Raw genomic sequence first — 12,727 nt, forward strand, 5'->3', positions numbered from 1 at the left:
CGATTAAAAAAAATACATAGCTAATTTCTTACGCTGTCATCAATGCTAACAGTACAAACACGGAGCCGGCGGCGACCGCACACTTCAAAGTCCACCGTCACGCCGAGCCACCGCCGTGCAAAAACAAAAAACTTTGAAAGGGCGTCACGCCGGTCCTGTGTCATCCCAGCAAACACGTGCCATGCAAAAAAACAAAACAATCACTTGTGCTAAGCAAATGGAAATCTGCAATGGAGACTTACCTCCGAGGCTCACGTGGGTCCTCCTGCGACCAATCGTTACAGAAAACCATTTTAACCAAACAGTTGAAATGTTTTGCTTTGCCATTTTTTGCTGGCGCCGCCAATCAAAATTGCTTTTTCACGTGTCACACGAACAATATCTTATTCTAACGCTATCGATTGCCCCGCTCAGCCTCTCAAGGCCGACATTAGCGCGACTGTTGCTTCCTTGTTCCATCTTTAATTGATGGTGGATATTGCTCCACTCCACCCGGTGCACTCATTGATATGAAAAAAACGTGCGTACCAAACGCGTAGGCACGCCGTCGCTACCTTTTACGGGGTTTTTTTGACCGTCCGAGGTCGTTATGGCCGCCTTAAGAGGTTATGGATTAAAAAGGAGGATGCGTGTGAGTGCAGTGATGAGACATTAGAAGCTCTTTGCGAGATAATGAAGCAGACAACAGGCTTAAAGCATTGCTACAAAACATTGTGATGCATGGAACAAAAGTGTTACAGGTGCCTTTTTAGAATCGTCAGCCGCATTTGCGTATAGATCTGGACTCGTAAAGTGAGGAGCGAGAACATTCCGTGTGGACAAAACAGCAACGTTCTTTTGTAATAATGTGAAAGGTTAGCGTAGAGGGGAAAAGCATTTTAGAAATTGTGCGCGGGCAGGAATCCTCGTCGACTCCAAATGCCCCTCGGGCCTCGAGTTTGACATCTGTCAATATTGTGGCCACTGAGTGTAAAGTGTCACCTTTGCAGGTCACTAAGTGTTGCGCCAAAATTCCCCATACTGCCAGACATCAGAAATGTCTCGCGTCCATCTGCAATCGCTCAGCCGTGAATCTCTCGCCATCAGCCATCCATCAGCTGTCGGCGGAGACGAGAGGCGAGTGGAGAGATGAGCGGCCGCCGTATCGCTTGGGTTTTTATCAGCTTTCAACCCTCAGCCTGCCGATGATTAGAGGGGCCGCGACGAAGCTTAGCACATGCGGGAGACGTGTGAAAGCCTGACGGGGCCTTCTGAGCCTCCATTGGAATTATTCTTTTTTATTTATTAAAACATACACGCAAAAAGTGCCGATACTACGACACCGATACCACTTTACCAATCTGATGTATGTGTTCCTAGCAGGTCAAGTCGGAGCTATTTGGAGATCATTTAATACACATAAATCGCAATGTTGCAGGGGAACACTGTCTTGCTAAATATAAACTCATATTTCCTCACTTTTTTTTTTTATAAGCTGACATCAGGCAGGCTGCAGGGGCGTTGATCACACACTTCTCGGTTTAATGTGTCATTTTGGCAATGAATGAAATCAGGTCACCTCACATGTTAACAGTGTTAATAAAGGTTGCACGCGTGTGTGTGCGTGTGCGTGTGTGTGTGTGTGTGTCTAGATGATTTTTGTTCCTTGCACCACGTTTATGTGTGCGTCTCTTGCTTAAAGGCACGGCTGCAGTAATGATTTACTAAATGTCAAATGAACACTAGTTGTGAGAAAACGCCACACAAGCAGGCGCATTGGCTGGAAGCTCTTTAGCATTTCACGCCCTGATTGTGAGATAGCTTCCTTTTGAGCGGCAAGCGGCGGCATGTCCGCAGAATTAGTGCCCAAGGAATTAAGCGGGCGCTCCCTGGGAGTCGCCGACGCGACATTTTGCGACGCACGCAGATCTGCAAACATAGCCAGCGTTTCCGAGATGAGCCTGAGTGGATGTGAATGCCACCGGTCGAGAGCTGCTCGGATTTTTTATTTTTTTTTTTGAAGGCAAAAGAGCACAAACCATCTGCGCAATAATAGCTTTTATGAGTTTTTTCCCATCTCGCGTGGTCTCCTGGGTCGGGCATCACTGGCGGCGACAGCCTGAGAGCTTGCCTGTCCCGTCTGCCCGCTCTCAGCCTCATCTGCGGGGTCCGCAGAGACCACCAGGAAGAGGCCTATCGCCGGCGCTCTGGAGCCTTAATCACTTTGCCTTCCTCTCCTTTCGCATCCTCACGGCTGCTCTTCGCACTCTGCCCTGACACCATCATTTATTTATCCGCCCCTTTCTCCGGTGTTGTTTTCCATTCGACGGCATGATTTTTTCACGACGGCCGAGTGTCTGTGTGCGTGCGTGTGTGTGTGTGTTAAGGACCCATGTGGCACCGGTGGTGATTTCTCAGACACAAAATGGACCAAAGCGCAAACATGCCCAGGAATAGACGATAGAGAGGCAAACAGTTGTCACGCAGCATTGGCTGTTTTCTCGCTCTCCACCTGATTTGACTGCGTTGACCAGCGCCGAGCTATGAATAGTGGACGGACCGGTCCAAAGTGTCATCCAGGACTTTATGTCAATGTGGGTCACTGTGTTTGGCACATGCACTTGGTGTAACAGGGTGGGGGGGAGTGTGTTGTTTAAGAGAGCTGAGATGCAAGTTGTCTGGCAACTAGTTACAATCTAGAAGTGACAGTGGCTCTCATTCCGCTAACGAGAACGACCTCGAGTCCTTTCTCCTTCCTTGACACACACAGACAAGAACACACATACACACTCTGAACGTCACTATGGCCTCACCTGATGCAGACTGACACTGTTGGATAGTTGGCTTGCCTGCTGGACAGCAAAGAATAATCAGAACTGGAGAAATGTCCAATTTTTTTTATAGTTTATCAAAACGGATCAAATTACAACAACAACAAAAAAATTGCGAATCGTCCCGTTATGGAGATTGAGCCGCCACGTGCACATGATTGCGGCAAAGAATTTGAAACCTATCCACCCTCTGCCGGTTTCCGATGATGCCACAAGCTATTCAAGCTTCATGCAGGTGTTGGGGAACATGTCATGTTCTCACTTCCGTGCATATTTTTCCAGGTGTGAAGTTACCCAAGGTGTAAAAACCAGTGCTGGAATGTGGTTACTTGAGACGACTTCTTAAAGCTGCCTTGAGGAAGAACCTTTTAAAAAAATATTCGGATATGAAGGCAGTTTGGGGGAAAATTGATGACCCCCCCCCCTCCCTCGCCCCTCCTCCTTCTTACGCCCTGTTTGAAAATACTGTCTTCTGTGCCTTGGATTTGTTGTTGAGGGAGGAAGAGCAAGTCCAGGGGTGATAAACCAGCAGTTCACCTTTTTCACTGTTCGAGGTGAAAGAAGTCTTGCCAACATGTTTCCCCTGTGGTTGACTCATTTCCCCGCTGCACAAACTCATGGCTGGAGCTCCACATTTGGCTAACCAAAGATTAGATTACTTTACTGATATTTTATTACTTCCGCCACAGGGGTTATTTTCATTGGCCAAGGTTGATCCCTTCAGTCGTTTGTGCGCAACATCCTGTCAACAGTTTTTCATTTGGAAACTGAGACTTTTTTTTTTTTATGATTTGCAGATATTCTTCCAAAGATGTTCCTCTTCAGCTCTCGTGAGAAACGGCACTAAACGAGCTCGAGTGAGAATCATGAGGCGTACACGGAACAACCATCACATCGGTCTACAAAAAAAAAAAAAAAGGTGCCGATTTGGACTCTTTTCACTCACTGCATGCTTGCTAAGGTCCAGCTTATCTGGATTTATGCGCGCAGAATCAGACAGGTGCTCTCGGACGGTGTCGCTTTCCGCCGGCGTGAGCGATCGGGCAATTTCTCCAAAACAACTGTTGTGTCGCAACATAAGCGCTGCACCAACGTGCGTCGCCGCGCGTGTGTTTGTGCATGTGCGGAGTGTCTCATCATATGTTTTGCAACGGGGGCTGGAGGTTAGATTTCATCCCGATAGCGGGGGGAAGGGGGGGGGGCAGCCGTGGAGGAGGGCCAAACATATGTTCCGAGGGCCGGGAACAAAAGCACTGACACGTTAGCCTTTTCACGGAGATGACCTTTCCGCCGCTCCCGATCTCAGACTCGCCGCCTGCCGCTGTCCTTTTGTCTGCCAGCTCGCCTCGGGCCCGGCTCTAGCCCAGCGCTAGAATTTCTCCTCATCTCCCCCAAATCTCCCTTGACTAAATGTCAGCATTACATATTTCTGCGCTCACACACAGGGATTTAATTAGCACAGCACCGTCTATGCATGTAATGTATTTGGTTATATTAATAGGTGAGTCTTAACATTAGGGGGCTAATGAATATGCATTAGCGTGAGTCCTAAATTTTTTCGACCGCAGATTTGTGAGAAAATGAGCAGGGGGGGGGCTGGACCGCACAAAGAATTACTACACTTGACACATCGGCTAATGTGCAAATGTAGGTGCAAAGATGACACACGGGGTCGCGTTAAATTCCCGAGGCTCAGGTCACGTCGTCACGAACGCGGGTATTTTTAAGAAGGTACCTTTTCCCTCCACGTTTCGGCTTTATGTCTGCACGCAAGCTGTGTTTTAGGTCACTGGAAATGTTGTTTACCCGCCGAGGCGTGGAGAACAACTCAACCGTCAAACACTTCCGATGATGTTTACAACATGCTAAGATGCTAACAATGTGAGCTGTATAGCTGGTTTTACATCTGCCCTCAAATAAGGCCCAATGTCCACAATATTTAAAAGCACTTTTTGCCAAGCATTATTTTTTCCAAAAATACAACATAAACCAGGCAGGTTAGCATTATGTCACTATTTAAATTGATACAGTGTGTTGCAGTTTTGGACTGGCCTGAGAACAATAGAGTTACTTGTGTCTTATTTTTATTCGACACGTGACGGTTTCATCGATTAGCTAATGCTAACGCTACTACTGCTTCTGCAGCACAAACAAAACATGTTAATATAAACAGCTGTGTCAGTGGACGCGAACAAGGGACCATTGTTTGTTTCTGTTTGCGGAAAATGTTCATTTAAATAACCACAGGCACGCTCTATTGTTCTTAGCCCGAGAGGCTATTCTGCGTCTAAGGGAAGGAGGAGTGGGGGCTGATGTTAATTAGGGAACAATGATTTAATAATTCACGCTTGTCTACACTGCCCACTGACACTGTTCTCAGCACCCCGACTTGACGGCATTAAACAAATCTACATAAAGAAAAAAAAAAAACTTCACACTCATGTGGCAATACATAACACCAGTGAAACAAAGACTTAGCTATAAACATCTAGCGGTGATGCTAACAGATATGGGGCACCGCAGTATGATGGTGTGTGAAGCGGCGTCAAATCACACTGTCAAGACGGGCCCTTCCTCTCCCTCGCGTACTCCGAGAGCCTGGCACTTACCCAGTCGTCCACGGGCGCACGCCGCAGACTGGTTCGGAACTGGTTCCCTCACTCGGGGCTAGCCCGGGACCGAAGCCCGCGTCGCCTCTAATTAGGGGAGGCGCCCAGGCACGGGCATAACGAGCTGATGAATAATTAGAATTGGAGGAAATTGTGCAGCCAGGGTGGCAAATCTGGAGGGACAAGTGCTGAAAACAAGGCAAGCGGCATTAAGTCTACAGTCAGTCAAATCTGTGAACTTGGCCAGCGGCGTTAACACTCGGCCTGTGTGAAGAGGAATAAAGCTCCGGCGCTGGTGGCTGGCCAAGGCCACGCTTGCACCCCCGGGGCCGATTAAAAGAAACAAATAGGAAAGCGGCTGATAAATGAATCCATAAATTGCCGGCGATGAATACGAATCCTACCGCGTCATGCGATAGCAGCGGATCGTCTGCGGAAGGCGACACGACGTTCGGGTTTTCTGAGGCGGCGTGTCAGAATCGGGAAGAATGATTGATAGACGTGTTTGGCTGCGGAAGATGTTCTTGCTTCCAGCACTCACGCAGAGACCACGGCTGCCTCCCGCACTTTGCGCAGCAACAGTCTGATTGATGAGGGCGAGCTAACATGACGAGTAACTGGAACTCATTTTGTTGCACTGAGACGTCGAAATCAGGTGTAGTGGCATTGTCACACATTGGAAGTCATATTGCTAACGTTTATGGCGCTAGCTAGGGCTAATTTTCTGGCCCCTGTGACCCTTTGTGGGAGGATTTAAGTTCCTGAGGTGTCTAAATGCGTGGCGAGTGCAGAAACAAAGTGAAAGGTCAGCGTTTTGAATGACACAGTTGTAGTCGGCCTTTTCCTCGGACGAATGTTCTTCTCATTAGCATAGGCCGGGCGGAGGGTCAGGCTGGCGTGAGAGGTTGGTTAGAGGATGGGGGTGAAAAATAGTCTGCGGGCGAGTGACGAGGACGACCAAAGGGGTGAATCCAAGGACTGGCCTTCCCCCCCGTCCTCCCCCCACAGTGACGATTCCCCCTGACAGCCAAAATGGCCGCCCGCCGTTAATTAGTGCTGGCCTTCCCCAGTCACCAAGGTTGTTGAGCACCGTGGGTCATTTAACACTCTTGCCTGCTTTGCGCCTGCTCTTTTCTCTGCCAGCTGTGCCACTTTGTCCGGCCGAGTGGAATGGCGCCGGGTGACGATGATGCCGGGGCATTAGACGTGTGACTTTCATGTTTTCACCTCATGCTCGCTGACCTGTTTGTTTTGTCATGTGCTGCCGGTATGTGCGAAGGGGGGGTCATCGCTCGTCCAAATGACTTCAATGCTCATTTGATGCTGTAATAACGGCTGAGGTTTTCTTTCATCCGAGTTTTGCCCTTGATGACACATATGAGAGGATTTCAATCAGTCGCAACTCAGACGAGAGGGAACTTGTGTGCGCAAGGTCATAGGAATGTGATAAATACACCATGAAATTTTATTTAGGCCCCAGTTTAGTTTAAAATGTTTAGAGAAAATCGATAAAGCTACAGTTGTATAACAGCTAAGGATGTTACTTAAAACATTCCCCAAGGTTTTTTATGATTAGCCGTGAAACTGATTTATTTCCTCTGCGTTGACCAGCGTGCCAGAAAGTGTTCCAAAATTTAAATCTTAAGCTCCCTTTGACATTCCTCCACACATTTCTGCATGTATCACAATTTCCAGAAGCTTTCCCAAGAGTATTTTTTCCCCAATCGCGGCAAGTCGCATGACTTGTTTATATCCAAAACATGTGTTTAAAATAATAAGCGGCCGTTGTGCATTGTGAAGCAGAAAACGGGAGCAAATCATGCAACTGCAAATGTGAATTTATTTTATTTTTTTTTTGCAATCTTCCAACTCATTTGAACGCGGTGCCGCCGCATCTTCATCATCCTGATGTCAATATGGTCTCGGACGCCGGCGGACGGGAGGTCAAAGCTCGTTAGGTGCACCTATTAGCGCGTTTAGAGAAAAGCGTGCCTCGCCGCTGATGGCTTTTAACCACGAAAGGTTGTGTGTGCTTTTTTCTTTTTCTCAGTTTCCGTGTGGCACGTCATATCATTAGCCGCGAAAGGAGGAGCGCGCGGTGTCTCAGCATCCCGGCTTTCCGTCCCCTTTCCACATACATTAGTGTCTCCATGTCACATTTCATGTGTAGCGGAAGGGGAAACGCGTTGGTTCCCCGGCCGAATGTGGGCTAAGGGGAAAAAGTCGGGCCTTGGGCAATGCGAGCAAAGGAGAGTTGTGGCATTAATGGTGATGAGTAGTGATCACAGACTCTGGTCATTAGACTAATAGGACTGTATTCAAATTAGCCCGGGATGTTGTTCTTTTCTCCTCCCCCCATCCTCCCGTTATTGTCATGCATTGAAAATCACATCTTCCCATGCAAGCTCATCTCCCTTCATTGTCTTAACAAAAAGACTAATTAAATGAAGCGTTCCTTCCTAATTAATAATTATTTTCCCCCTGTCAAGCGGAAGAATGTTTCTTACCTCGATACCTCCTCATTATTTGACATCTTGTGTTGTTTGCGACGAGCCTTTTAATAGTGAGGATGATGACATTGATGACATCATTAGGAAATGACTAATAGTAGAAAAATAACGAGAGATAATCAAATGCAGTCGCCTTTAAATCCAAAAGAGGCACATTGATGAGTAAGTGGACTCAAATTGCTGTCGCATTTTATTTTGCGATGTCTTTGATCGATTTGGAAAATGATTACAACTGACATTACAGCCGATTTAGCATCAGATAGAAAATTTCTGCCCATCAGATTTGAGTAGTCTGCTATTTATTTCTCTCCTCGAACCTCTAAGCCAACATAAAGATTTTGACTTTGCAAAAATGACATCAATAGAATTGAAACATCACGAATTGCCTCACAAATTGACTTGAAGGGCAACAGGTGCATGTTCAGGTTGGATATTTAATGTTACGAGAGCTTATATATGAAATGACGCAAGATATATTATTTTCTGTAAAAGAAAATTCAACCATGGGAATCGATGCCCAAAATTAGCATTGCGACGTCAATATAGATTCCACAGCAGGAGTCTTTTTTTTCAACAGTGATCCAGAAAGTTCATCTTTCCAACGCGGCCCCACAGCGGCAACATTTTCCAAGTGATGGTTATCCTCTCTGCAATGCCATCAGGTCGCGTTAGATCTTAGAATGCCACACGCGGCTCCGGTTACTGCAGGTAAAAGCAGCGTAAAGGTCTCGCCGCTCCGTCCGTGTTTACCCCGAGCTCGGCGCGCTCCTCCCGTGATGACGGCCGACAGGACGGCGAGCGTCGGCGTTGATCAACGCGTCGGCGCTGCGGGCGTACCCTCGCCCCATTCCACCCGCTCGGGCCACGCCTCTGGCCCCGGTGTGATTTTACGGCTTGACAGTGACCCTGCCAGGGATGAGCTAGTACTCTAGTGCTCCCTGGAAATGTCCAAGGGGTGTTGGAGGGGAAAGGGGTGGGGTGGGGGGCTTATGCGTAGGCCAGTTGCTGGGGGTCACTTTATATTGTGCCTCGTTGGTCCATGTGGTGACCTTGCAGGCCGCTCGGCCCGCCGGGGAGTGCAAGGGAAGGGGAAGCGGAGGGTCACGATCCCCGCGGTGCACGTGTTGGACGCAGATGCTAACGCGGCCTGACGAGGGTCTATTGGAAACATATTCTCCGGGCCCTCGCCACTTTAGCCCCCTTTTTTCTGTTGCTTTTTTTCATGCTCCCCTCTCTGACCCGATGGAGCCGAGCAGCGATCGCTGACCTTTTCCCTGACACTGAATTGTTCTGCCCGGCACCATAGGATCACTGTTTACGCACCCCGGGCGAGAGCCTCGGGGAGGAAAGCATGCTGCCTACACCGCATAAGCATAAACACACACACAAGTTTTGTCCAATTGAGCGTCTCTTTTAGTCTGTGTAAGTCCTTTGTTTCTGCAAATTGTTATTATGCAAGGTTGCCCAGGAGACGAGTGTGCAGAAATGTCTGAATACATCATCAACAATGTCTTTATTGTGGTCAAGCTAAGGTGAAATTTTTTGATATTTTCACCATTCATGTTCTGGATGTCCGTCCTTCTGGCTCAAAATGTTGGCAGTTTTTTTTTTGTTTTTGCACCAGGGCGTCTCCGGCAAAAAGACAATGTTTGAAGACGTTAGCGCTCAAAGGGTCTTTGGTGGAAGTGGGCGCACGAAGAAGAGCCAACGCCGCCGTCCTGTAATCTCCCATCTGGAACGTGTAAATCATGACTCTGTATACGCTCAACTCTGCAGCCCCTGACAGATTTATACAGCACGAGCTTGTGTTTCTTAGGCTCTAGAGGCAAAGAAAATGTAAACTTTTTGAAACAGTTTATCACGGTGACTCGCTTGGTTTCAAAGGGTCGGGATCATAAACACTTTGGGCGAGAAGTCGTGTTTGTTTTCCGGGGGTTTGAGATTCAGCCCTTACGACAACAGACACGTTACGGGGCAAAAGTAAAAATTATTCTAATAGACAAGCTTAAAAACAAATGATAGCGTTGCCTTGACTTGACTTTTGACCCGACAAAACTTTATCAAGATATGAGTCGTTGAGTTTTTTTCAACCAAAGAACTGCCAAAGACACGTGCCACTCGCCGGATGCTAGCGCTAATTAGCATCCATCCTTTGAGCAAAACAAAAAAGTCTTGTATTCTTTATCGAATTAGTGCCGTACTGATGAGCTGGGAAAGGAGTCGAGCTGTTATGAACTCCACTTGAATTCTCGGTAGGATATGCCCGGATTAACTTTGGAGGCTAACTTTGGAGGCTTTTGCCACATATTACGCCGCGCGGGCGGTAAAATTGTCTTTTAACTGCTACTACTGACTCTTAAATGTAGCTCTCTTTTTCCTGGAAGTCGTCGGCTCTTCTTCTGTCTCTTATTTTTTGTTCCGTCTCTGTACGGCCCATTTGTCGGTGACCGCCGCTCTGCAAGACAGCAGCTGCCACTTCTCTATAGAAACCACGAGGCAAGCTGGAATTAGTTCACACGCCTTTCAATTACTCGTTGGCCGCCTCTTCGCCACGTTCGAGGTCGGCCACTTTAAACGGCGCTGGTGTCGTGTTGTGTTCTGCATCAGAGTCTGCGCGGCTTGAACGTCGGCGGCAGGGGAGCTGACATGGAACACGAAGGTTAAGTGACAGGCGGGGCACAATAAGGTCAGCATCGGAGCGTCGCCCTTCCAGACCTCTCAGGAACAGAGCGGCAGGCAGGAAAAGGCCCAGTCAACTGCTTGCAGATGTGTCTGGACGCATGCTTCACCGGAAAACACGAGGCAGGCGCCGCTCTCTGATGGTACCGCCGGTCACTTCTAATCTGCATCTGGCTGACAAGGGAGACATGCAACACTCCAGTCAGGAGTCACGCGTGTGTGTGTGTGTATGTGTGCGTGCGTGTGTGCGTAATCTCAGCCACCCGACTCGATTGGACCTTGACAGGATATTTTGACTAATCTCCTGATAGCTGGCATCTTTGCTTGAGCTTGAGGAGTTCATGCACCCAGGGAGGTCATAAACATCCTCGGCCATCAACTTTGATTTGGTTCACTTTTCTATACCTTTTATTAGTTGAATGAGGTTCGGTTTCTGGTGTGGTTTGCACAAAAGTGACCTTTCGGGGGTTATTTGTACACATCATGGAGAACACTATCAAGTGGCTAACACATAGCATTTCTGTGGCAGAGTTTAAACAACACATTTTCAGACAATATAACAAAACTCACAGGTATATATTTTGATGACTACTACTTATTGAGTCACTTATTTGTGAAACTCTTCTTTGTTTGCATCTGTATGACTTTAGCCTTCCCAATAAAAATGGCGTATCCCTACCTCTCGGTAGTTGAATAAATAAACACCCCGGCCACTTCATGAAGAAATACAAGCTTGTAAGTTGAGTCGGCAGTGTTGCTGAAGCGAGTCACTTTAGACAGCAGCTGACTTGATGTTTTAATTAGTATGATGCTGTGAGACGTTGCAAATTTATTATTATTATTATTTATAATTATTTATATTATTATTACCTTCAAATGTAGCCTAAAAAGTTCATCATTGCAATGTAGTATAATGCTATTTTTAAACAGCAAAGGTAGCGCTTTGGAAAATTGAAGAAAAAAAAATGAACGTACCTGCTTTGTACCACAAACCCGAAAAATACATTTAAAATGAGCTGTTTGAAAACACTCCACGCTGTTCTGCTACTTTTACAAATGTAAAGAGCAGCCCAGACTTGAAATGAGATTCAGGGAGTAATGGCTTAACGAACTTCACAGTCAACTCAATTGAGGCCCAGCCTGCGTGTGTCTCATTTGCGTTATTATATTTACTAATAACCGCAGGAGACGGCCACATTTGCCGTCTCTGTTCTCTCAATGTAATTTAAGACTTTTTTTTTTTTTTTTTTTTTTTAAAGACAAACGGAAGTCAAGTTTTAACGCAAACTAATGTGTGGTTTTTTCCCCCCCCCAGCCCTGCTGTGTCCTTTAACGGCTTATTACGGTGTGCCATTCAGCAGCTCCCAAAGCTACGTCATCAACTTGTTTGTTGCCCCCTTCAGAAGTGCACGGGGTGTCACCAAGGAGGAGAGAAAGCGAGACAAGGCAAGTGATGCGAGTGTTTGTGAAAGGCGGAGGAAGCGCGATTGTGCTGCCTTTGCTATCTGTGTGCACACACACGCACACACAATTACACACACCGTTTGTGGATGGTGTGCTAGTGAAATGCCGCACAGAGACACATAGCTGCTTCACCATTTCTTGAAAAACGAGATGTCTAAGAAAGCCCAAAAATGTAGAGTGTGCATAACATTGTACAAAAGCGTATCCCCACTTCACTAAAAAAGGCACCCCTCAAAAAGGTGGGAATGTTGGAATAATATTTTCAGTCAGTGAATTAAATATTGACATTTCATCTGTGAAAATCCAGTCTACTATCTACTAATAAATAACTAAAGAAATAATAAATAAATAAATGGATGGATGAATGAATGAATAAATAAATAACCAATTTTTTTTAACATTACAATTTTTATGAGGTACCGCCCAATTCTTTCTTTATTGAATAAGAAAACAATATTCCATTGTGACTTTTTTTCTTGTAAAAAGACAAACTTTTTTCTTTGTACCCCTATTTTCCCTTCTCCCCCTTCCCCCCCCTGCGTTACCTTTACACATCTTGAGACTCCTTCAGCAAGAATGTGCAGAAAAAGGGAATATCTTTCAATATGTTCATTCCCCCTGTCATCGTCTCAATTTTTTCCGCCATTCCAGGTCT

The 12,727-nt window shown here is 46.7% G+C and overlaps 1 long non-coding RNA gene across 2 annotated transcripts in view; it reads left to right on the forward strand.

Annotated features, from left to right (window-relative positions):
- LOC119130965 overlaps positions 1-12,052 on the forward strand; it is a 73,350-nt gene extending 61,298 nt beyond the window's left edge. For both annotated transcript variants that reach the window (XR_005099567.1, XR_005099566.1), the window contains 2 exons: positions 3,608-3,729; positions 11,924-12,052. This is a non-coding gene — a long non-coding RNA (uncharacterized LOC119130965). The remainder of the gene's footprint in view (positions 1-3,607; positions 3,730-11,923) is intronic.
- Positions 12,053-12,727: the final 675 nt, after the last annotated feature.

This window comes from Syngnathus acus, chromosome 12 (genome assembly GCF_901709675.1).
Source record: "Syngnathus acus chromosome 12, fSynAcu1.2, whole genome shotgun sequence".
NCBI lineage: Eukaryota > Metazoa > Chordata > Actinopteri > Syngnathiformes > Syngnathidae > Syngnathus > Syngnathus acus.